The 27,419-nt window shown below is 40.4% G+C and overlaps 1 protein-coding gene across 1 annotated transcript in view; it reads left to right on the forward strand.

Moving 5' to 3' along the window:
* Positions 1 to 15,972: 15,972 nt before the first annotated feature.
* LOC132900445 (class I histocompatibility antigen, F10 alpha chain-like) overlaps positions 15,973 to 27,419 on the forward strand; it is a 68,915-nt gene continuing 57,468 nt past the window's right edge. The window contains exon 1 of the mRNA XM_060942538.1: positions 15,973 to 16,411. The gene's annotated coding sequence lies outside the window, so the exon portion shown is untranslated. The remainder of the gene's footprint in view (positions 16,412 to 27,419) is intronic.

The following is a 27,419-nucleotide window of genomic DNA, read 5'->3' on the forward strand; positions in this document are numbered from 1 at the left end:
AGTGAATGAGCAGTATATTAGAGTGATGCAAGACATGTATGAGAACAGTGAAACAGCAGTGAGGTGTGCAGTTGGAACAACTGAATGGTTCAAGGTGAAGGATCTGCTTTGAGTCCTTTCTTGTTTGCCATAGTGATGGATAGCTTGATGGACGAAGTGAGGCAAGAGTCACCATGGAACATGATGTTTGCAGATGATATTGTGATATGTGGTGAAAGTAGAAAGGAGGTTGAGTTGGGTTTGGAGAGATGGAGGTATGCATTGGAATGAAGAGGAATGAAGGTAAGCAGTAGCAAAACAGAATACATGTGTATCGATGAGAGTGTAGTGAAGATGCAAGGAGTAGATGTAAAGAAAGTTGGTGAATTCAAGTACCTGGGGTCAACTGTGCAGGAAAATGGGGGCTGCGAGAGTGAGGTGAGAAAGAGAGTGCAGGCAGGGTGGAGCAGTTGGAGAAGGATTTCGGGAGCCTTTTGTGATAGGAAAATCCCAGCAAAAGTGAAAGGTAAGATGTATAAGACAGTAGTGAGACCAGCTGTGATGTATGGATTGGAGACCATACCCTTAACGAAGAGACAGGAGGCAGAGTTGGAGGTGGCAGAGTTGAGGATGATAAGGTTTGCGATGGGAGTGACGAGGTTGGACAGGATAAGGAACGAGCACATCAGAGGGACAGCACATGTGGAGAGCTTGGGAATTAAGCTGAGATGAGACTGAGATGGTATGGGCACATCCTGAGAAGAGATGCAGAGCATGTCGGAAGGAGAATGTTGAGGATGGAGCTGCCAGGCACACGAAAACGAGGAAGGCCAAAGAGGAAATACATGGATGTGGTGAGAGAGGACATGGAAGTGGCAGGTGTGGTAGAGAAGGATGCTGAAGACAGGGAGCAATGGAGACGAAAGATCCGCTGTGGTGACTCCTAATCAGGAGCAGCCAAAAGAAGAAGAGATGATGGAAATAAAAATGTAATATTGCAGAAAATATTAAAGAAGTGTGTCATCTTTACCTTTATGCCTTTTGGTGATCAGTTCATCTTCTGCTCACTTAACTATTCACAGTAACAGACGTTTTCAGCAAGGGTGCCCAAACTTTTGCATGCCACTGTATATACTTGTCTTTTGTATATATAAAATATACAGTGCTTAACAAATTTATTAGACCACCACCTGATTTAAGGTTTATGCCACAGCAACCATAAATATACAGTAATGGTGATCACCAAAATAGTTTATTTCTGAAATGGTTAATCCACCAGTATGTGCATACTCTTGAACTGTGTGGGTGCAATCAGTTAATTATTGATATTAAGTGATCAATCTCGTTAAATCAGTCTCATTAAATTTTGAAGGTTAATAATTAAAATGAATCAATCCCATTGAATCGTTTACTTTGACTCATTTGAATTGAATCATACCATAGAATCAGTCTCATTTGAAGTGAGTCATTCAATGAATTGTTCAATGAATCGTTTAGTGAATCATTTAGTGAATCGTTCAATGAATCATTTAGTGAATCATACCATTAATCCTGGTGCTTAATAATAAATTACCAAACAGCTAAATTATGGTATATTTCCAAATTATTACGATCACTTACCATATTACATAACATATGCACCCTTTTTGAATTCTTTGAGAAGATTGGGGACTTCAGATATTGTTGTTCACACAAATAAACACAGTTTGTTCAATAAATGAATTTATTATAACAAAGATAAAAATAATAAATCAATATATACAAGCAGTGAGGTGTGTATATACCTGTGTGGTGTGTGTGTAGGACTTGACCGTGTGTTTAGCCTCGTGTAGCTAACTATACGTGGTGGAGGCCTAGATTAGCCTTGTGTTGCTAGTATGTGTTTGTGAAAGGCCCTATGGCCTAGCTAAAGTGTGTTTGTTAGGCCTGGTGAGGCCTACTGAGCACGTGTTGCTAAAGACTAAGGGAAGCTATCTAAAGTGTATCAGGCCTGGTCAGGCCTGTTGAGCACGTGGTTTCTCAGTAACAAAAAGATTCCACACTCATAACATTACCAAACTCACTGAAACCTTGATAAGGCCAAAATGTATGATAAGGAAATTAGTGTTAGTCAGAATAAGAGAGAGCATGCATAACCTATCTATTAAACAATTGAGAGAACATAGAACAAAATAAATCAACATGCTGCGTGTCTAACAGTGTAACAGATAAACCTGGGTTTAAATTCACACTTTCAATAAAAAGCAAATTCCTAAGACTATCCTAATTATGCCCAAATGCCAAAATCTTACTTAATCCTGCCTTTAGCAAGATATGAAGAACTATTCGCCGGTGTAGTCTCGGGCCTCGCCGTGGGAGCACGTGAGCCGCTCGTGATGGAGGTGTAGAAACTTTCGGGTCCAGCGGAGCACTTGGGTGGTTCCCGTGGAAAGCAGAGGATTCTTGGTCCGAACCTCAGCGTTCGTGAGGAAAAGTCTCTGATCAGAATAAGATGCACAGCGCTTTTGAGTTAAAAAGGATTCAATCGCTTCTTAATTTTTAACTGCCTGGGCTGCAGTCGTGACGTCACTTCTAATACAAGTAAACCGGTTGTAACTCAGGTTGAGTTTACAGATCGTGCGACTCTAGAGTTTACCTTTGCCAAGGGTAAGAAAGAAAATCGCGCTGAGTGATGGATCTTGCAAGAAAGACGACGTCTTTTTGGGTGGAGAGCATCCCTTTTGTGCGTCTAGCTCCCTTGAAAACCGGACGTGAGAGACAAAATGGCAGAGCTTCCGCTTGGATTTATGCGTGCATGGCAGACTGACGTAGGTGATCCCGCCCATGCGTGACGTAGGTCACACGGAAGTTGCCTGGGAATTGTAGTTCTGACACAAGATGGCGGCATGATACCTACAACTGAAATGACATTTTTAATGCTAAAATAAAATCAGTGTTGTTATCTGAATTTTTTGAATTTACTGTTATTTTTTTAAATAGCAAAGTACAGTGTTATTTTTTATTAAAATGCCAAATTATAGTTATTTACTTGCATTCCTAAGTAGAAAAATTTGTTTAAATTTTCACATATTATGCTTGATTAATTTCTGACTTGTCAAAGACGTCCTGGTTGTCAGCTCACATTTGGGTATAAAAACTGTGAATTCAGTTTGAAATTCCTCACTTCTTCTATTCAAAATAGCAAAACGCAGAGAACTGACTGAAAAGGAAAGCGTGGGCATTAAAGCACTCCGTGATGCTGGATGGTCTTTGAGACAAATAGGGCAAGACATTAAGTGTTCTCACAGTGTGGTCAAGTATGCTTTGGATTCCATTGGCGAGACTGGTACCTACAAAATGCGCAAAGGAAGAGGCAGAAAACGAAAGCTGACTGAAGCAGATGTCAGGCACCTCAAGATTTTAAGTACTAGAGACAGAAGGAAGACCTCTGCTGATCTTCAGGCGGAGATGAATAGGTCTAGATCAGAGTCCGAAAAAGTCTCCAGAATGACCATAAGCAGACGACTGCGGGAACAAGGCTTACAGGGAAGAATAGCTGCTAAGAAGCCGTTATTGAGGACTGCAAGCATCCAGAAACGTCTCAGATTTGCCAGGGAGCATAAACACTGGACTGCAAATGACTGGAAGAAGGTACTCTGGACAGACGAGTCCAAGTTTGAACTCTTTGGTCAGCATCGTTGTGTTTATGTCCATAGAAAAGCTGGAGAACGTTTTGATGCTAGATGTATTGCACCCACAGTGAAACAGGGTGGAGGTTCCGTTATGGTATGGGGTTCAATTTCTGGAAACGGCATGGGCAAATTAGTGAAAATCGATGGTATCATGAGCAAGAAGGTCTACCACAACATCTTGGTGCATCATGGAATCCCTTCTGGACTGAAACTGATTGGTCGTGGGTTCATATACCAAGAAGATAATGACCCTAAGCACACTGCAAAGCTGTGCAGAGACTATTTCACCAAGAAAAGGGAATCTGGAGTACTGGAACTGATGGATTGGCCAAGTCAAAGTCCCGACTTGAATCCTATTGAACAGATTTGGGATTTAGTGGATTCAAAAATAGATCGAACAAAAGTTTCATCCAAAGCAAGTCTCTGGGAAGAGTTACAAACTATTTGGAACACGATAGCAAAAGAGACTGTTGAAAAGTACGTAAAAACAATGCCAGCAAGAATGCAAGCCGTTATCAAGGCCAAAGGAGGCCATACAAAATATTAAGTTTTTTGGTTATTATCTAGGGTGACCAAACGTCCGGTTTTCCCCGGACATGTCCGTTTTTCACGTCCTGTCCGGGGCGTCCGGGTTTCTTTTTAGAAAGTGGGGAAATGTCCTGTTCTTTATTACCTTTCATTGGACCATTAAATTGCCTGGCACTAGGGCACTGCGCACGGCGCTGCGTGTGATGTAATCCCTGAGCCGCGTCAGTGCGGTCAGCTTTTTATAATCAGAAGACAGCGTGGCTGTCAGTATGCCAGCAACATGCCGAAGCACAAATGCACGTTTACAGACGACTTACAAAAGAAGTTCCCCGCTTTCAGACCGGGTCGAGACAAGTGGGAAGCTTTGTGCACAGTGTGCAAAGCAGGTACATATGTCTCGGTGTCTAGTGGAGGTGCCAGGGATCTAAAATTCCACCTGGACACCGAGAAACACAAAAAAGCTGTTCGAGGCGAGAGTACCTCAAAGTCGATAACAGAGTACTTTGTGAAACCAGGGACCGAGGATGCCGTGAATGCAGCGGAGGGTGCCTGGTCATTTCACACAGTGAAACATCATAACAGTTATCGGTATATGGACTGCACAAGTTCATTGTTGAAAAAGACCCTCCCCGATTCTGACACGGCCAAAAAGTTCAGTTGTGCCCATACAAAGACGGAGGCAATTGTTAACGGTGTTCTGGCACCTCACTCTGTCTAATTGGCGCACAAAGCACTCAAAGATATCCCATTCTGTGGTGTTAGTACTGACGGGAGTAATCACGGTGCAGTAAAAATCTTCCCCATAATTATCCAATACTTTGATTGGAAGGAGGGTGGTGTGCAGACCAAATTAATTGAAATGAAAGATACACCAAATGAGACAGCAACCAGCATCTCAAACTACCTAATGGAAACATTGGCAAAGAACAATTTGTCTTCCAAATGCATCGCATTTACTGGGGACAGTTGTAACATTAATTTTGGTGGAACCCGGCGTGACGAAGGGGGAAACAATGTATTTGTGAATTTGAAAAGATTGCTGCAAAACAAAACACTGATTGGTGTTGGTTGCCCAGCACATATACTGAACAATTGTGTCCATCACGGGGCAGACACACTTGATGTGGACCTTGAAAATATCATTTTTAAAATATACCACACTGTAAAATATAATAAGTTGACTTTACTTAAAAAAAATATGCAAAGTCGTTGCCTCAAAAAAAGTCATTTATGTTGATTTAGATAAATTAGATTGGGTTAACTTATTTTTTGTGAGTTTGCAGTACTCAAATTAACTTAGATTAGTTTGATTACATTAACTTATTTATTTTGAGTTTGCAGTACTCACATAAACTTATATTAATTTGATTACATTAACTTATTTATTGTGAGTTTGCAGTGCTCATCTTATATAATTTTGATTACATTAACTTGTACTGTAAACTTAAAATAAATAAGTTAATGTAATCAAATTAATATAAGTTTATGTGAGTACTGCAAACTCAAAATAAATAAGTTAATGTAATCAAACTAATCTAAGTTAATTTGAGTACTGCAAACTCACAAAAAATAAGTTAACCCAATCTAATTTATCTAAATCAACATAAATGACTTTTTTTGAGGCAACGACTTTGCATATTTTTTTTAAGTAAAGTCAACTTATTATATTTTACAGTGCAGTACTTCCACATTTACACCGTGTGTACTAAGTCCCTCAAAGAGTACTGTGATTTTGCTGACACTGAGTACAGTTGGATGTTTTCACACAGCAAGACAAGGTGGCTCTCTCTGTTCCCAGGCATAGAGAGGATGCTACAGATGTTCCCTGCTTTAAAAGCATTCTTTATGTCTCAGCAAAAGCCATCCATGGTGATCAAGGTGTTTTTTGAAAACCCATTTAGTGAGATATACTTGTGGCACATGCACTCACTCATGTCCGTCTTCCACAATCACATTCAAGAAATGGAAAGGGAGAATAACTCCATTATGGAGGTTAAGAAAATATTGAGCAGCATTCACAACATTCTTCTTGAACGGAAGAACAACAATTTCATGTCCCTCAAAGTTAAGGGACTGCTGGCCGAAAATCGCAGAGATGGACTTGAAGGGGGCTGTGACAAGTTCATGGCTGATGCGCTCGGCATGTACAGTTCATGTTTAGAGTATCTGGAGAAGTGGATGACTCTCATGGAAGAGTTCTCACCATTCATGTGGATGGACATGAGTGAGCCACCAAAGTGGAATGATGTGGAGGCCTGCATCAAGTACCTTGGAGAGAAGGGGGTGCCAACTGATGACGTTAAATGTTTTGACCAGGTTGCCAATCTGAAGAAATTCATTGAAAGCTGCAGTGACGATGAGTTCATGGGCCTGCAGGTGCACCAGAAGTGGACCAAATACTTTGAGAAGGCCAAAAACATTGCATGCTACTCAGAACTGCTGAAGATTGCACAGTTTGTCTTTGCACTTCCTTCTCACAATGCAAATGTGGAGAGAGTTTTTTCACTGATGCAGAGCCAGTGGACAAAGGAGAGGAACCAGCTCTCTGTTGAATCATTGAAAGGGATTCTATTTGTGCAATATAATTTCAAAGATATGTCTTGCAAAGACTTTCATGCTTATTTGTTGAGCAACAAAAAACTGCTGAGAAAGATCAGCTCTACAGCAAAATATCAATAGGCAAACAAGGAGGATGAGGAAGAAAAACCAGACGAAGAGGTGGAAAAACCAGACGAAGAGGAAGATGAGGATTAAGCAGGAAACTAAAGATAGACTATTGATATTTTTTGTTAGTTTTTTTTTACATTTTTGAGTTATTTTTAAAGTAAATATACAAGAGGTATTTTTGTTATTTAGCTAATTTGTTAATTTATCTTTTCCAATAGCCTACAGATCAGACATTATTTCTTTCATTACTGAAATTGAGGCTAACTGAGTATCAGTATGTTTATTATTGGGAGTTGAGAATTATTGCTAACTTTTTTATTGTTAATATGAGTGAGTGTGGTTTAGATGAGACATTATTTCTTTCATTGTATCATTCATTCATAACAGAAATTGTAAAGCATTTTTGAATAAATACATTTTAAATATTTGTTATTGGAGTTATTGTTGTTGACTTTTATGAAAAGCATTTTTAATAAACCAACTTTATCATTTTATTTGTATGTTTGTTAAGTGAGTGCATGTGCCATAAGTATATCTCACTAAATGGGTTTTCAAAAAACACCTTGATCACCATGGGTGGCTTTTGCTGAGACATAAAGAATGCTTTTAAAGCAGGGAACATCTGTAGCATCCTCTCTGTGCCTGGGAACAGAGAGAGCCACCTTGTCTTGCTGTGTGAAAGCATCCTCCTGTACTCAATGTCAGCAAAATCACAGTACTCTTTGAGGGACTCAGTACGCATGGTGTAAATGTGGAAGTACTGGTATATTTTAAAAATGATATTTTCAAGGTCCACATCAAGTGTGTCTGCCCCGTGATGGACACAATTGTTCAGTATGTGTACTGGGCAACCCGCACCAATGAGTGTTTTGTTCTGCATTTGGAAGACAAATATTTTTTTACCAATGTTTCCATTAGGTAGTTTGCGATGGTGGTTGCGGTCTCATTTGGTGTATCTTTCACCTCAATTAATTTGGTCTGCACACCACCCTCCTTCCAATCAAAGTGATTACCCCAGTCAGTACTAACACCACAGAATGGGACACCTCAACAGAGTGAGGTAAGTTTGTAGTTTGATATTGTTACTAACACTACTACCCCCCCCCCCCCCCCCCACTAAGGTGTCCTGGTTTTCCCAAATCAAAATATGGTCACCCTATATTCAGTGGCGGATTTAGCAAATTGGGGGCCCCAGGTGAAGGTATGTATGGGGCCCCCCCTCATCCGATCCGAAACAAAAAAAAACCAAAACAATGTACCGACTGCATGGTGGATAGGCAGGTAAAGCTAATCTATAGGGAAATAAAGGTTGGAGAGGAGAAAAAAAAACATTCCCCTTTAAACCCTGCATACACTTCTTTACTCCAAAATGAAGATGGAAAGCAGAGAACACACAAAGTGTAGCACTGCACAAACTAATAGTCATGATGGAACCCAACAGAGAACAAGATTTCAGATAACATCTGTCTTTGCCAAAATGCCAGGAAAACCAGCACTGTTTATTTTTTTTAAAGATCAGAACATTTCAAACATTCTATATTCTATTCTATATTCTATTCTCTCTCTGAGAGTGTTCTGTGTGTGTGAGACAGAGAGGGTGAGTGAATGAGAGAGTCTATGAGAGAGAAAAGAGAGATTGTTCTCCACATCACAGAGTCCTACTTGTTGATGTCTTCTCACAGGTCTTCACACGTACATGATGCACAGCCAGATGTAGGAAAATGTAAAATAATAATAATAAAAAAAACATTGTCACCAACTAACAATATGGTCATCATCATCAGTGTCAAAATGGCCATCACTGGATAACTCTTCCACCTCATTTGTGTCAACGTTGACACTGTCGGTGATGGAAGGTGGCAACAACGTGTCTTGCTTGATAGACCCCGAAGCCGTTTGTTTTCAGGATAATGGCTGGCTGATGAAATTATTGGCTGGCTAGCTGACTCAGCCAAAACCTTAATGGCTGCTGCAGCCACCAAAATGTTTATGGCTACAAATGGCTGATACTGGACGTCACTGTGTGGCATATATCCGGGCGAACGGATCAAACAAATGGGGGGAATAAATAGCAAATTACCACAGGTCCCCTGGTCTCTTACTTCATTGTAAATATAAATCTAGCAAGATTGTAGTTCAATGCTAATGATAAACTAATCTGGATTGTTCGAGGCTTATCCAGGCATCTAGCTATCTACTCTCACTAGCAATGACCAGTGAAGGACTGGCAGCTATCTTACTATGATGAAAGTAGAGTGGTGGAGTACTTTTTTTTTTTTATCAATCTCGAAGTATGTGAATAGGGTTGCCACATCTGAGTTGTAAAAAACCGGGACACGTCGGTCGGCGGCCGCGCCTGCGCGCACGTACGAGCGCGGGGGTTGAGGGCTGCGGACACGCACATCTACGATGCCTTATGCCTTATGTGAATGTTCACGTTTAAAAATAAAACAGTTCAACTGGTGCAGTTAGGCGTTTAGTTAAAATTCATTTTGTCTTCTTAACCCTTAAATGGGCACTACCACAAATATTATTACAAAAAATAATTTCATATAGGAATGATCTTATTTGGACGCCAATATTTTTTTTTTAACAATATATTTTTTTTCTTTTTGACAGGTACCGGATCTTCTACTTCATTCTGTCCGACTCCCTCATCGTCTGTCTCTCCTCCCATTCCGTTTCCAAATCAAAATAATACAAATATAATCAATATAATTTCTCTCAGTCTGCTTCGTTGTTGTTTTAGCCTTTTCTCTGGAAAACTGAACTTTAAAAGTTAGACTACCGTATCATACCAAATAGCCCTAATCCTTTGTTTTAATCACAAGAGAGAGGTGCTATGTTATTGGGACAACCGATTTATTCATTTCTCACGCCAGTGTTCAGGCATTCTTTTTTGATATATTTAATGATTTATTTAATGATTCATTGATTGATGAAATTGGCCCAGGCTTTAGAACCAGCCTTTATCAGAATCAGAACATAGGAAGTAGACAGCCAGCCTACTCGCGCACCGACCAAGGGAACTCTCACCTATTGTTTGGTATTACGGTATTCCAGTATCTTTGATTTCGCGCGGCCGCCGTTGTATTGACCACGATCACCTAGCAACGGCGACTGGCTGCGTGCGCAAACATTCGGTGAGGCCACACAAGTAGCTGCCTACAATATGCCCGCTTACGTGAAAACTATTAATATGTTAAGTGGCTGCGAGAAACATTAATGATTTGTGTTTATTTCAATGGGGATAATGTGAGGAAGTAAAAAACCGGGACAAAACGTGTCCCGGGAAGGTTATTCCATTTTCCTGGACATTTTCCATTTTCCACAAAAAAACCGGGACAATCCCGGAAAAACCTGGACGTGCAAACAAACAAAAAAATACCTTTACACTTTCCCTCAGCAGCGGCAAAGAATGCAGCCATCTCGTCGATATCGGAGTCGATTGATGCTCTGGGTGGGTTCCCGGGTTCCCCAGTGTATCGTGGTAACGGTGTGAGGGGCGGGAAGCCAGACAGGTAGTCACAACGGCAAGCTTGTGGTGGCTCTCTGTGCTGTGATATCAGTTCTAAATCTCTACAGTGTATGCCTATACGTCTCTATTGTGTTACTATTAGTGTGTACAGTTGATCATGTTTGTGTCACTTTTCTTGTAGCTCATGATGTGGATAAACCCATTATTTGATGTACACAATTCTTAGTGGCTCAGCCAAATTTTATTAGATAGCGGCTCAAATTGGCTTACAAAATTATTGGCTGGTGGCGGCTCAAATTCTAAATGGCGGTTTTAGCGGCGCCTGGCGGCGGCTTCGGGGTCTATTGCTTGATGTTATCTTCCTCAGCTAGTGCCACTTCACAGCAGCTAGCTGCTGCTGCTGTACCGGCATCATGTTCAACGTTTTGAATGACGTTGACGTTGTTGTCGCGGTCTCTATTGCTAACAGTAGTTGTAAAAAAGTTTCCCAACTTAGGCAGCATTGTCACATATTTCTCAGCGTCTTTTCGCTTTTTTTTTTGATCCGCTTGGGTAACTCCTTTTCATTTTCGTGTTGTTCAGACTCCGGTCACTATGTGTTTACCTTTCGTGCTGCACTGCGCAGCGTTATGGACTAGTCCATTTCATTGTGAAAGTATGGGGTGTATGTGTAGGGACAGATAATCATGAACTGGACATTTTAACTACTACTTCAACGTATTTCTTAGGAATATTAGTAAAATGTACCATACTTTTGAATTGTTCATGAATCATGATAAGGGGCTTTTTCTTTTTTTTTTTTGAGGTTGGTTGGGGGCCCCCCTACTACGACCGCTGGTGGGGGGCCCCAAGCAGCCGCCTACCTATGCCTCTATGGTAAGACCGCCCCTGCCTATATTATACATAAACAAAAACTATTTAGTTGTTTCATTTTATTTTCCTAATAAATAACCATTAACTTTTTAGTTTTAAACAAATTTTTGAGAGATTTCTAAAATATTTGTGTTCTCTTGCTTTTATGACAGGTGGTCTAATAAATTTGTTAAGCACTATATATATATATATATATATATATATATATGTGTGTGTGTGTGTGTGTGTGTATATGTGTGTGTGGGTGTGTGTATATGTGGGTGTGGGTGTGGTGTTTTTTATGGGGAGCTTTTATTTTGATAATTTTGTTTTGATTGCGTGACCTGTAGCTTATTGGTGATGTCACATCCTGTCCATTCGCGCCGTTCTCCTCAGTTGGTCTCCGGGCTTGCTGAGGAGCGGTAAGGTGACAGGGTGGTCCTGTATACAAGTTGTTAAAATGAGTTAAAAATGCTAAATAGAGACTTTAATGTTATGTTGCGCAGGTCACATGTGGTTATTCTTTTGTTAGCGAGGTGTATATTAGTGTGTGTATGTATTTGTGTATGGCACTTCGCAGCTTGATAGTTATGATTTGAGCTAAGCTAACTGCGCCTGCGTAGTCTGTCAGACCGCTGCTGTCTTCCCCTCTCCTTTAAAGGTGTGTGCGCAAGACGGCGAAGTGACTGTACTTACCTATTTGTTTACATACAAGAATGTCAGCGCTCTTTTATTTTTGATTTATTGTATTGTCTCATCTCATTATCTCTAGCCGCTTTATCCTTCTACAGGGTCGCAGGCAAGCTGGAGCCTATCCTAGCTGACTACGGGCGAAAGGCGGGGTACACCCTGGACAAGTCGCCAGGTCATCACAGGGCTGACACATATGGCCCTTTTCCACTACCCTTTTTCAGCTCACTTCAGCTCGCTTCAGCTCACTTCAGCCCGACACGGCTCGCGTTTCGACTACCAAAAACCAGCACGACTCAGCTCGTTTCAGCCCTGCTTAGCCCCTAAAACTCGCACCGTTTTGGAGTGGGGCTGAAGCGAGCCAAAGCGAGCCGACTGAGGCTGGGGGCGTGAGCAGACACTCCCCTGTGCACTGATTGGTGAGGAGGAGTGTCCTCACATGCCCACACACGCCCCGCGAGCGCGCTGGGATCTGTAAACACCGTAAACCCGGAAGAAGAAGAATTACGAATTACGAGAATTTCTGAAGCCTTATGCGCCTCGCCTCATCTATACGCTCTTGCCAGTATCTGTTGGCGTTGTCGGTGACAACAAGCCACAGAACCAAGACCAGCAACACTAACGACTCCATGTCCTCCATGTTTATTGTTTACTATTCGGGTCGTGAGACTACCGCTTAAAAGCTCACTGAATCAGTGACATACAGAGCATCGTGGACGAGTTCGCGGAGCGCAAGGCTCGCCGTATGCCCTTCAAATAATGCGCGCAGTAGGCTATTGATGTTTTATTATGAGCCATGTACAGTATGTCGCCTAATGTTTTTTTGTTTCTGAGTTACATGTTCGTTTGAAGGACTTAATGTACAAAATAACATAGTTGCACCCCGTAGTGTTGAAATTGGTAAACACAGTGCATTCAGTGAGGTTTGCACCGCCCTCCTTTTATTTCTGACTCTTCCTGTCACCGTTGCAACCTCTGAGCGCTCATTCGTATGCCCTTCAAATAATGTGCGCAGTATAGGCTATTGATGTTTTATTATGAGCCATGTACAGTATCCTAATGTTTTTTGTTTCTGAGTTACATGTTCGTTTGAAGGACTTGATGTACTAAATAGCATAGTTGCACCCGGTAGTGTTGAAATTGGTAAACACCGCAGTTGCGGACATTTTGTAGCCTAAAATGATGTTATGATAAGCTTTAATAAAGGGCCCGGTCATTTGCCCCGCCCCCGGCCCGGCTCTGACTTGTTCCGCCACTGTCACTGATGTCACTGTTTGCGCTGCTTAACGACATCACGTGACGTCCACCCACTTTCGCTAACTCCACCCAATGTGTCCACCCACTTCCAGCCAGCACGGTTCAGCCCGGTTTGTAGTCGAAATGCAACTCCAACAGCCCCGCTCAGCCCGACTCAGCTCGACTCGGCACGGCACGGCTCAGCCGCGTTTGTAGTGGAAAAGCGGCAATAGACACAGACAACCATTCACACTCACATTCACACCTACGGTCAATTTAGAGTCACCAGTTAACCTAACCTGTATGTCTTTGGACTGTGGGGGAAACCGGAGCACCCGGAGGAAACCCACGCGGACACGGGGAGAACATGCAAACTCCACACAGAAAGGCCCTCGCCGGCCCCGGGGCTCGAACCCGGACCTTCTTGCTGTGAGGCGACAGCGCTAACCACTACACCACCGTGCCGCCCTAATTGTATTGTTTAGTTTTGTATTATTTGTTTTGATAGCTTGTTCATATTGTGTATGTTTATACAGCTGTTGCTGGTAAAATGTTAATCTGCAAAATGTATAAAATTGCCGCTGATGGTTGGGGGAGATAACAAGGCATGATTTTGTATTATGATCAGAGTGATGAATGTTTGATTGTTTATTGCAAGAGAGGCTGAAATGTATCCTTATAGTGTAAGTCTGGCATTGGTGGAATACTATAATGGATGACTTGAGATTTGGAACCAGTTCACTCTCCAGACTGTACTCTGCTTTTATCAATTGATTTTTGATAAAGGTCTAAACTTTTCTGCAACCTCTTTGAAGCACTTTTGCTTAGGAGAGTAAGTTTTGAGAATTTCCACGACAGTAGTCTACTATGTAGTGAGTGATTTCGGACACATGGCTGGAGAGAAGAAACTGTCATATCTAGGCTGCGTTTTGGTCATACAGGATTAAATAGCAATTTATTTACAATAAGGAGACATAATACAGGAAGTTGTGAATTTTGTGGTCAAGAAGAAACAATACATGTTATGATTTACTGTCCAAAACGTGAAACAGTGAGAAGAGAATTGAGATTGAACATTGAAAAACTAAAATTAAATTTGGATTTGCGGGATCTTTTGCAAAGAAGCTCTGGAGAAAAATGTTATTTTTGTTTCAGTTATCTCAGAAGAGTGAAACTGATGGAGAGAATTTAATTTTATCCATCCATTCACTCCTTACCAGTTGGTGGAGGTAATGTAGCATAACGCTGTTTGCCAACTGCCATAAAATGGCAAGAAGAAGCATCAGCATCAGCATGCTCTTGCCCTGTTTTATCGTTTCTTTCCTGTATTCCAGGTTAGTAATGTGTAAAATATGGTGAAGTTGGCTAACTATTTTTGTCAAGTACGTTTTGAGTTTCAATTTGATGTGGGAAAGCTAGGTCTCACTGAGGGTAGCTACAGTAGCTAGTGATGGTGACGCACATTTTGCAAGAAGAGCTCGCAGTCTCCATCACTAGCTAGCTACCCTTGGGAAGACCCACACGTTTTCTCCCACACGCAAATGCGCATGTATTGTGTTAGATGAGCCAACAATGTTGATGCTTGCTGGTTAACTCGGTGCATGTGTTTGCACCCACTAAATGTTGTAAGCTCCTTGTGCTTTGAGTTTACAGTGGTGCTTGAAAGTTTTTGAACCCTTTAGAATTTTCTATATTTCTGCATAAATATGACCTAAAACATCAGATTTTCACACAAGTCCTAAAAGTAAAGAGAACCCAGTTAAACAAATGAGACAAAAATATTATACTTGGTCATTTATTTATTGAGGAAAATGATCCAATGTTACATGTGTGAGTGACAAAAGTATGTGAATCTTTGCTTTCAGTATCTGATGTGACCCCCTTGTGCAGCAAGAACTGCAACTAAAGGTTTGCGGTAACTGTTGATCAGTCCTGCACATCGGCTTGGAGGAATTTTAGCCCATTCCTCCGTACAGAACAGCTTCAACTCTGGGATGTTGGTGGGTTTCCTCACATGAACTGCTCACAACATTTCGATTGGATTAAGGTCAGGACTTTGACTTGGCCATTCCAAAACATTAACTTTATTCTTCTTTAACCATTCTTTGGTAGAATGACTTGTGTGCTTAGGGTCGTTGTCTTGCTGCAAGACCCACCTTCTCTTGAGATTCAGTTCATGGACAGATGGTTTTCCTTTAGAATTTGCTGGTATAATTCAGAATTCATTGTTCCATCAATGATGGCAAGCCGTCCTGGCCCAGATGCAGCAAAACAGGCCCAAACCATGATACTACCATGATTTCAGTAATGTATTTTGAACAGTTAAGTGGTGAATTATACCATGGTTTTTGTACTTCATGTATACAGATGGAATAAGGGACTTTTAAAGAGGAGGAGGAGAAGGAAAAAAGTGAAAGTATGTATCTTATGCAATGGGAAATATTCCATGTGTTTGTGTTTACATTGAAAGTGAACTTGATTCTGTTAAGACTTTGAATACACATTGAACACTGATTCAAAAGAAAGCAATGACACGCACTTGCTGAAAAGAATGTTTAATAAATTACTGTAGAGAACTGGGAAAGCATTTGCTGTTGCCCTGCCTCATCATTTCTCTCCTATATTTCAGGAATGTGTTATTTGGGTGCTGCCACGCGGTACCCATATCATAACACTAGAATTTTCTGTTTGCATTTCCACACGATACACATCCCAAGACAAATGAAGACTTTCAAATTGCAAATTCAATGAATTTTAGCTCATGCCACTTTTAATTCAAAATTTAGCAGGAGACTGGATCTGCTGTCAGTGCACAGTCAAAGGTAAACCTGTAGATGGCAGTAATGCAACACTGTGGATACCAGCTGCCCTAAAACCCAAAAGCAGCAGAAGGTGGTAACCTTGCGCATGCGCACACGGACTTCCTCTGTCTGCTTGACTGCATGAAGCAAGTGATTGTACATTGTGAGGGAATTCCTTCAAATTAAGTAACTTCCCAGCCACAGAATGCAGGGGTCCCGCGGGTCCTTAAAAAGTCTTAAATACAACTTTCGGTTTTCAAGGCCTAAAAACATCTTAAATTGTTTGGAATGACTGGAATTTTCGAAAGGGAGGTATTAAATTTAATATTGGACCGAACGAGTGAAATGGCTCCATCCGGTTTGGAGTATTTTTATTTTTTTTTAACCGTAATTTTAAAAGTGACCAGCGAACCTTTTGGAGGCAGCATTGGTTCTGTGCATTCCGTAGATCAAGAACTAACGTTAGGAGGCTACTGGAGGAAGTGTGGTGTGGTATGGTGGGTGTGAAGGCAAGTTTATTTATATAGCACATTTCATACACAATGGCAGTTCAATGTGCTTTACAGAAGTAAAAACAAAAACAGTAAACAATAGAGAAATAAAATTACATAAAATAATTTTATTTTTATTCTAAAACAATGTGTGAGAAGATGAGTGTGAAGAGTGAGAGATGCGCAGGTAGCTTATGTGGGCGCTAGAAAGCGATGATAATTATGGGAAGATGTCTGTTTAACAAGTGGTTGGGGGATGACAAATACCCCCAAAATAAGAAGAATCGTTTGCAATAAAAAGCGCTGGATTGCACAAATGTGTTTAAAGACGATAACGCAGCGCTGGGGACACGGCGCACTGGGAAACTGCTTTTTCACGGACACGAGGCGCGCGCGTGTGTTAGAGGTCAAGCGCTCCGGAGTGAAACGCAGGGGGGTTCGCGCATGCGCACAAGAATCAGGTGGAAAATGGGGCTTATAGGAAATAATAATGACTAGCATAATTTGTTTTTACATAATTAACATTGTTTATTGTACTAAGTTTAATATAAATATATAAACAACCTTTATTTCAAAACTCAATTAAAAAGAACTCCAGAAAATACAATAATTCTAAATATAGTGTACAATATAAATAATTTGTACAAAAAGTTTGTTTTATTACTTATCGTCTACAAGTGTTTTTAATATAATAAGAATATTAACAACCACTAATAATTAGTAGTAATAGTAATTATTATTGATTATTAATCATTACTACTTATGAATTAGTGATTAAGTACTAGGGATTATTAAATGTTATAAAATTAAGTTATTAAAAGTTATTAAAAATTATTACAAATTATTAAAAAGTAGTAATTGGTAGAATGCAAACAAATACTCATGGATTATAGATAATTTTAAATAGTGAACATTAATATAACTGTACTACTACTAATAATAAACAATAACACTACTAGTAATAGTTGTTGTTGTTGTTGTTGTTATTATTATTATTATTATTGTTATTATTATTATTATTATTATTATCAGTTCAATTGTTATATCAGTGTTCACTATTAAAAACTAATTATCTATGATCCATGAATAATTGTTTGTATCACTACTACTACTAATAATAATAATAATTGCTACTTTTTTAATAATAATTTTAACCAATCTTATAACTCTTTTATAGCATTTTAATAATCACTACTTATTATTTATTAGTATAATTTAGTAGTTGATGATAACTACTTATTATTAAATTACATTTTGATAATCACTGCTTATTAATTAAATAGTAATTAATAATACTGAATTATAATTGCTACTCTATTAATTATTAATTAATATAGCTAATAAGTAGTGATTATTAAAATGTTATAAAATTGAGTTAACTTTTTTAAATTATTTAAAAAGTAGTTTATTATTATTATTATTATTATTATAAGTAGTAATACAAACAATTATTCATGGATTATAGATAATAATTAATAATTATTTTTGAATAATGAACATTGATATAACAATTGCACTGATGATAATTAGTTTACAGTTATTACAACACATTGATTAATATTGATAATGGTTATGAAAGGTGACAGTTGTTTTTCTGTGTTTAATGTAACGCTCTGATTGTATGACTGCATAAACAGGTTTATGCTGTTACCTGCTATAATGCAGAAGATACTCAAGAACTTCCTCAGCCGGCTGTATACTGTACGACACTCAGACTGATTTTGCTGTCGGACACAAAATCACACATCAAAGATAATCTTTGGGGATTGAAATAATGCCGGCTAAGGTTGTTCAGCTGGTTCTACTTGCCGTTTATTGTTTTCGTTTTTGAAATGATTCATGGTGTTTTCTCCAGTAAACACCAGTCTTCTCCTTGCAGCTACAGTAGTTCTGCAGGCCCAGAACACACGACTTTGCTTCAGCTGTTTGCATGTCTAACAGTTGCCATTGATGCGCCCTGTTGTTCACCAATTGTGTGCATTCTTTTTAAAGTTAGTAAAAAAAACTATTGCAGGAAACAATTTTAAGTTGTCGTATTTATCATTTTCTTTGCCATGGTACAGTCTTAATTTTTCCATTTAGAGGTCTTGAAAAGTTCTTAAAAGTCTTTAAATTTGTACTTGAAAAATGTGCAGATACCCTGGAATGGCCTGATATCTGAGATATTACAGAAATAAACATGTATTCAATTTCAGAAGGAATGACATTTCACCGATTTTTATGAAATTGAAAGGCAGTCTAGCTTTAACTATTCATAGTAGATTTAGTAGAAGACTTCTCGACTGCCACATTTCGATCTAAATCTTTTTTTTTTTGGGTGTACAAATTAGTGTAAACCTCACAATTGCACAGAAAATTGACAGGTTAATGTAACCTACCTAATAATTCCCACACTTCTGCTGCCTTGCCTAGCTTCTGCCTCTTGTTTTATACATGAACCACTCCCATCAAAATCATGAAAGTCTGTTTCTGTTACAATCTTGCTTTCCGGTCTTTCTTTCAACTCTTTCCACAATGTAGCACATTCCTTGATTTTTATTAAAACGCTTTCCACTAAAAGGAAGAACTTTGCCATCCCTGTGTCCGAAATAACTCACTATATAGAGTTCGCGGTTTTGTAGTGCTGTCCGAATGTATAGTAAGAATTATTATACCCTATTATAGTGTATCCCACAATGCACCGTGAAAAGTAGCTGGCATGGATTTGTGGAAGGGGTGCCAGGTGCCGCCCCCCATCAATTTATAAAAAAAAAAAAAAGTACGGAGATGCCCACTTTTATTTCTTTTATTTTTTTTAAGTTAAGATTTTTCAAAAATAAACCATTAAGTGGGATTGAGCTGAAGAGTTTATGGTATAAATTTATATTTAATAGTAGCTCCGAGCTTGGGTATTTTTCGCTCATGACATGAATACAGTGAAAAGTGAGCTGGGTGAGTCCTGTTGGATTTTAACAGGGCATGGGAACTTCGTGCATCGACATAACATTGTGGGGAAATAAGGCCAGCAGCACGGTGGTATAGAGCAGGGATCGACCAATATGTTTTTTTCAGGGCCGATACCGATTATTATGGAATTGGGATGCTGATAACAGATATGTGCAACCGATAAATGTAAACATTATAATTCACATGAAATTAAACATAGCACACACTGACACAGACCTTCATGTCCATGAAATGTATGTTTAATTGTAAAATTGAACATGAAATTTTGTGCAGGGAGATGCCAGCAGCATTTGTACAATAAAGTCAAACATTAGTTAGAATAAAATGAGAAATAAAATAATAATAAAATAAATATTCACCAATAAAAAAATGAATCACTCCCTACTATATTACAGCTCACCATTTTCAGTGGAAAATAAATGAAAATACACTCTGGATTCTTTTACACTAAGAACTAAGTAAGACTTACCAACTTCAAGTAGTTTTTAAATAACAAATCAAGTGTAGGGAGCTGCCTGCAGCATTTTTTAAAAAGTAAAATCAAACATAAAGTCGGCTATCACTCCCTATTATGTAACAACTTAACAAGTAACCATCTACATTCTAATGCTTTTAATGCCCAAGCCTAATATTCCCAATTTAGGAGGATTATATTGTAGTGAAGGAAGCATTACATGTAGTTTCAGCGAGACTAGTTGGTTGTAGGCTAATTCATGTGCTTCCTTCCGTAAGCTAAGTTTGCCTGGCTACACAGATGCAAATGGACAATTTTAACGAGTAGTAGATGAAGAATGTAAACATATAATGATGTTGTGCTTTTGCAACTTGTGTGTGTGTGTGTGTGACTTATTTAAGTCTCGGCTGAAAACATATCTGTTTAGTCAAGCCTTTTGTTAATGGTGTTTATGAGGTAAAGGTGTAGATCTAGAGGGTCCTCAGACATAGAGTGTTTTGGTAAACTGGGATGTATGGATGCTGTCAGTCCCCACTCGCTTGCTCACTCGAGTTTGTTGACGGTGTAGTGGCTGGCTGCTTTATGTCCCGGGGCTCCCTCATGGCTGTGTTACCTTCTGGCTCTCTCCTTTTAGTTATGCTGTCATAGTTAGTTGCCGGAGTCCCTGCTTGTACTCGGTGCAATATGTACACTGCTCCTACTTATTCAGGTGACATTGGGCATACCTAACAACCTGTGTTTTCTTTCCCTCCCCCTCCCACCCCAAATCTGTCCCTCTGAGTTACATGGAGTCAACAAGAAATCTTTTGGTGGAGAGGGTGGAGACCTCGACTGGCTATTGTAGCCTGCAGGGAATCGGCCGTCAGACTTTCTGTCGCATGTCCCAGACCCGGTGAAATGTAACTGAATTGTCTTGGCCAGCCTGAAGGGTCCCATCTGCATCTCATCATTGCTGAGGAGTGTGCTCCCATCACCCAATCAAGCATCCAGCCAGAGCAGGTCATGATATATTTTTTACCATATTAACATGCCATTGTTGTGTGTTATGCCTGATGTAAAGACTCTCGTCTCTGCGAGCCTACTACACAGATTTAATACTTGTCATTTTTAGGGCATACCTAACAACATGTGTTTTCCTTCTCTCTCTCCCCCCCAATCTGTCCCTCTGGGTTGCATGTTGGTCCTGGGATTGAGGTGCTGGCCTCTTCTGCCCCTCGGACCTGCTTGGTCCATCCTGGTGCCCTGTGTCTGGTCGGAGTTTTATCGCACCGCTCCTGTGAAGGACGGCCCCATGAGGACAGTTGAGGGTTATACCTGGAGAATGCTCTGGACTCTTACAGTAATGCTTTTATGGCTGAGGACTACAGTTGTCTTGCTAACTTTAGGACTGCAGTTATCATGAACAGTTTTGCACTCAAGTTTCCATCAATGAAGAGTTATAACATCAACGAAACTGTCCTCATGTTAAAACTGTTAATATTATAGTCAGGCTGTCTGTTGTTGCCCAAATGAGGATGGGTTCCCTTTTGAGTCTGGTTCCTCTCGAGGTTTCTTCCTCATGTCGTCTGAGGGAGTTTTTCCTTGCCACCGTCGCCACAGGCTTGCTCATTGGGGATAGATGAGGGATAAAATTAGCTCATGTTTTAAGTCGTTCAAATTCTGTAAAGCTGCTTTGCGACAATGTTTATTGTTAAAAGCGCTATACAAATAAACTTGACTTGACTTATTGCAGCAAAAGCAGCATGTCCTTACCTTGAAGTGGGATCTGCTTCTGCCCGAGTGCCCGTACGGCCGCCTTGAAACAGTTCACAGCGTTTAGCTACGCATGTTGATTGGCTGTATCCCTTGTGCCGCTTCTGCCTGAGTGCCCGTACGGCCGCCTTGAAACAGTTCACAGCGTTTAGCTACACGTGTCGATTGGCTATATCTTTTGTGCCAAACAAATCAGATGTTGTGGGGGGCGGGACCGTGTTCTTGAACTCAGAGACGCGAGTGCAGGAAAGTACATGCAGTGAGAGTCGCGTTAGGAACTAAATGGATGCAAAAAGTCATGTTATCGGCATATCGGTGGAAATTATGGCCGATACCGATAACCCTAAAAATGCAGAATATCGGCCCGATATATCGGCCAGGCCGATTATCGGTCGACCCCTAGTATAGAGGATGTGCAGTCACGTGACCCGTCCGTGTTTACTCCGCCATATTGGACGGTTTCAGACAGCGCTCGAAACTAACGGTGTCCCGACGTCCCGGGGACCATAAAAAATGTCATCGGGACACAAAATTATCATATCTGGGACAATCCCGGGACAATGGAAAAAAAATAGATCTAGAAAAAAAGTTCTACATTAATATTATTTACAAAGCCGTAACACATACGTAGACATTCACCTAATTTGTCAATTTTAATTTTAAAACGTTAACAGCGAAAAATACATTAGTAGCTACACTTTCGATGCACCTGCATCCGTAGGCTACAGAGCAGCGCAGTCTGTTCTAGAATCTTCGGCCGGAGTCCGCATTATATGGACTTGGAATGGAATTGCTACCGCACACGCTGCGCCGACTCTTGCCAGAACAAAAATGCTGAAGTGGTTGAAGCGGACCGACCGCGGGGAAGAAACTGAAAGCCCAGACATAACGTCTCCGGGACCTTCAGGATCCAAAGTGTCATCGCCTGGTCTGCAGGCAACGCTAGCAACTGAATGAACTTAATGAACACTATTAGACACGTTATAAAATACAACAGGAATGATGTGGATGATATTGACGGAAGATACCGTTCAACAGAATAAGTGAGTTTTCTTGGTGTCTTTCTAGTTCAGAAAGTTTAGTCAGTCAGCAGCACAACTAGGCTAGGACCTGCACTATGCTGATGTTGCTAACATTTGCACCCGGCAGCGAAAGTTCATAAAATGGATAACGGTAATGGATAACGGAAAATTCATAAAAATGGATAACGGTAATGGTGAAAATTACAAGTTGGCCTTATAAGTGCCAACAGATATTCAAGGTATAAGTAGATGAAATGAACATAAAAGGGGTCTTATTTTCAACTAAAGTGTACTGCAGATGTAGGGAGTTGAAACATTTTCTGAATGAGCTAGTTGGCCCCTTTAAATAAACGGGTATCTATTCATACAGTGAGATCGCCAAAGTTTAATAAACTGAAAATGCAATAACTGTAATTTTGAAGTAGATGATGTATTGGACATGTGTCGCTTGTGACTTGTGACTTATTGTAAAAATGATATAAAGGGTTCAAAATCGCATAGTTACAAATATAATAGTAACTTCATATGATAATATTAACCACTGGTTATTTCAGAGAGGAAAAAAATGGGGACACTATTGCTTCCATTCGGGACAATACAACACAGAATTCGGGACCACTGGGGGGGACACAGAAAAAAAGTTAATTTCGAGCCCTGGTTTCAGATTTGTTTACCTTGCGAGAGCGTAATGGATCCAGGGAGTAATCCCCAAGAAAATTCGGAAAATACCCATCTACATCGTGCGATAACTTGTCTAAGTTTGTTCAGCATCATGAAGGTGACGTGAGGCAGCGTTACGTGGAAAAGTGTTCCAGGTTGGGGATTGCAGAGCCGTACAACTTGCCGCAATCCTTGTTCAGGGAAATTCGGAGCTGCGGTGCCGGCGATTTGCCCGATCTGGCCTACCACGACATTTACAATTTTCTTGTTAATCGTGAATCGTGTTACACTGGCAAAGCCCTCAAAGCTTACAAGAGCCTGGAAGCTTATAAATATTTTGTTGCGGGCTGGGTATCCCAACTATACCTCTGGAAGGTTCCGAAGAAGAATGTCTACTTGATAACCTCATGGGTAAGTGGCATTAAGACGTTTATCATAAAGAGACTATGCAGGACATTTTATCGTAAGAATGTTCGAAATCTAAACTCAGTTCCAGATAATGACAGGGTTGTAAATATGTATGTTTTTGTCTGAAAAAAAAAATCACAAATCACCGGCTATGCAGTTATCATTCAATCCGAAAATCAACTTAACAGATGCACTAGGAGTATTGAATTAGAAGATTACACCTACCTGATATGTTCACTACAAATTCGGCTGGTAGAACTGGGGTACCAGTTTTCTCTTCGCACAGCGGACACCCATTTTGCGCGTCTCTCCTCGTCTGCGGGGAATCTATAAAATGACAGGCCCTCCTTTTGGCCCTGTCTATTGGTACAACCAAATGCTGAACAAGATATAACCATTCTCGAAAGATCTACTCCCACACACTTGATAATTAGAACGGGTTCATCTAAGTTCTATGCACGGCCATGCCGTCCAAGATGGCAGATAAACAAATAGTGCATGTGCACGCTCTCTAGTGGCTAGCACTGTCGCCTCACAGCAAGAAGGTCCTGGGTTTCTTCTGTGGAGAAAGCAGTTTTTCCCACAGTCTAAAGCAGAGGTGGGCAAACTACGGCCTGCGGGCCACATCCGGCCCGCGGAAGACAATCATATAAACACGATTGAGCAGATCTATAAACTATAAGCGTCAGTGTTATCACGTAGACAGGTGTTCTAGAGATCCGTCTTTCCAGTCAGTCGTATTCACGCGAGATTACATTTGCAGAGTGGTGCAGCGTGTGCCATGGAAGTCATTCTGGCGCCCGTGCCACTGATGATCTCGAGAACACAGGATAAAACTTTACAATGAGTGGTCCTAAAAAAAGAAAAGTGGACAGTGAGTGCAGGGTGTTCAATAAAGAATGGACAACTAAATATTTTTTTGCTGAAGTCCGATCAAAGGCTGTATGCCTTATTTGCAAAGAAACCGCTGCAGTTTTAAAGGAATATAACATCAAACGGCACTTTTCCTCCAAGCATGCTAATTATGCTAACAACCAGTCAGCGCAAGAACGGATGAATACAGCTCAGCGGTTGCTGAGTGAATGTGAGTATGAACACTTTCTCTTTTTAAAACTATGTTGGAGCTGTAATAAGATGGTAGTCACATGTTTACAGACATAATAATATAAAAAGTATAACTCTTAGTAATTTTGGTTGTTGTGGGTGGCTGCTGTAGTGCTGGTGTTTGTTTTTAAGTACCGTGTGCTTTTGGGTGTCTGCTCCGCCCCTCATTTATGTCCCTGTCTGCTATTATAGGTGTATTATGAGCAGCTGACCTTGCTTCTGCTTATATCTGTTCCTGGACTTTTGCCTGTGGAGGTTATTCTGATCTATGAGTGGCCTTTTGGAATATGAAAACCTGTTTGGAACCTGTGTTTTGATTTTTTGAGGACTGGAAATATTTCAGTGAGTGACTTTGAACCTGAAAACCAGTTTGGAGTTTTTTGCTTTCTTGAGCTTTTTTGTTTGATTTTGTGGGCTGGATGGATCCAGTGCCAAACCACTGAACTGCAAACATGTTGGCATGGTGTGGTACCCAAACTGTTGAACTGCAAACATTTTGGAATGGTGTGGTGCCTCTCCTACTAATGGTGGTTGGTTGTACTGGCAGGCTGGAAGTGGATGGTTAAAAAAAAAACACTCAGGTGTAAATCTACGAGTTCAGTGAAATGTACAAAAATGATATGTACTGATATGTAATTTAGTTCAATTTAATGATATGCAATTTAGTTGTATGTATAAAATGATACAAATATACAAATACACTGGCATCCCACTCATCCTGGCAGCTCAAAGATGTAATTTAAGAATTAAGTGTGCTACTTTTCTTACTGTCACGTGTGTGTGTGTGTGTGTGTGTGTGTGTGTGTGTGTTACTTTTCTGGATGGATCCAGTGCCAATCTATTGAACTGCAAGCATTTTTCTGCTCTGCCTTTGTTGACTGAGAACTAAAATAAATGTCAATCTGATCTGCATTTGGGTCTCTGTCAGTGAAGGCCTTACAATAACACTAACGCTTTTCTGGTTTATGTTCGATATGTATGAATTTGGTGTTGGCCCGGCCCGCCTGGCAAATTTCAAAAGTCAATGTGGCCCCTGAGCCAAAAAGTTTGCCCACCCCTGGTCTAAAGGCATGCAAATTGGACTAATTGTTGCAGCTTAGGTTAATTAGTGGCTCTAAATTGACTGTAGGTGTGAATGATTGTTTGTCGCTGTGTCAGCCCTGCGATGATCTGGCAGCTTGTCCAGGGTGTACCCCGCCTCTCGCCCATAGTCAGCTGGGACAGGCTCCAGCTTGCCTGCGACCCTGTACAGCAGTGGTCTCCAACCCTTTTAAGCCCAAGATCCCTGACCTCCACCTTGGTGACAGGCAAGATCTACTTATTGAAGTGTTGAAAGAAAAAGACAGCCCAGATTGTACTTCCAACTTGAAGCCTTTTATTCAGGCTAATTGTATTTGAATTACATGAAATGCTTTGGTCCAACGTTCATATTTAATGCAACCAAGAAAACACTAACATATCAAACTGGCCATAGCTGTCTTCTACAACACATCAACTTCAATTCTAAGTTTAATTATTCAATTTTATTTCAACACAAAAAGTAAAGGCATGTGACCTATTTTCCACTTTATATGACAGTATTTTGTTTATGGTAGACAAACAGATCATATCAAGTGTTATGCTTATTCACTGAAGCTTCATTCAAGTCACAATATCAGCATTTTAGAAAATAGAACTGTAATGCTAACAAAATTCTCAGTCAGTGCAATTGGGCCAAGTGCAGCTTTATGTCCAACACAAAAAATAAAGGTGTGGCTTATTTCCTTTTGTATGAGGCAATTATTTTATTCATAGAAGGGGCGTGCACGCACGCACACAACACACTAGCAGTGAGCAGATCACATGCAAGTTCCATAACATCAGCATTTTAGAAAATAGAACTGTAAATTTTGTTAACACACACAATTTGTCAGTATAGTTAAGCTCAGTGCAGTTATGTCCCATCTCATGCATCACTTTTCACATTGCTATCAGATGTCAAAACTGGCATGTTGTTCACCCAGGTTAGTGAGATGGCTGTGACTGCATACCGTCTGTGAGTGCTTTGTAGTTTGGCTCATAGCTACTGACAGCTAGTCTGAGATGGTCTGTGAGGTGTTTGTCAGTAAGGCGGCTCCTGTACTTTGATTTGATTTTCATCTGTGAAAACGCCATTTCACAGAGGTAAGTGGATCCAAAGTAGGCACTCACTCTTGGTGCACATGAGGTGAGGAGGGGAAACTTCTCCCTGCTGACAAGTCCCCAAAAGTCACTGTCCCGTGGTCTTGCTTTAAGCTCAATTTCGTTTTGCAAATCAACCATCTCCATGTCAACCCCAATAGGCACAGCAAATACGGTACCTGCTGAAATTTGGCTGCTACCTGTTCTACATCAATAGTCAGGAATGGGTTTGAGACGAATGCAGCAACGTCTTCCATGACGTCTAATTCACCAAAACGCTGACTGAACTCTGCTGCCACTTTGTCCAGGTGAACATGGTACTGCTCAGGGTGAAAAGCATCCTGGTCACCAGTGACCTGTGACATTTTCTCCAGGCTGGGAAAGTGTCAGCCTCCTGTTTTTCAGATGTGTGTTCCAAACACTGAGCTTGGCCTTGAACGCATTCACTGCGCTTATCATGTGGGGCAGGTGTCGGTCTTTTCCCTGGAACTTGTTGTTCAGTGCGTTCAGTTTTGACGTC

The sequence above is a fragment of the Neoarius graeffei genome, chromosome 16 (genome assembly GCF_027579695.1).
Source record: "Neoarius graeffei isolate fNeoGra1 chromosome 16, fNeoGra1.pri, whole genome shotgun sequence".
Lineage (NCBI taxonomy): Eukaryota > Metazoa > Chordata > Actinopteri > Siluriformes > Ariidae > Neoarius > Neoarius graeffei.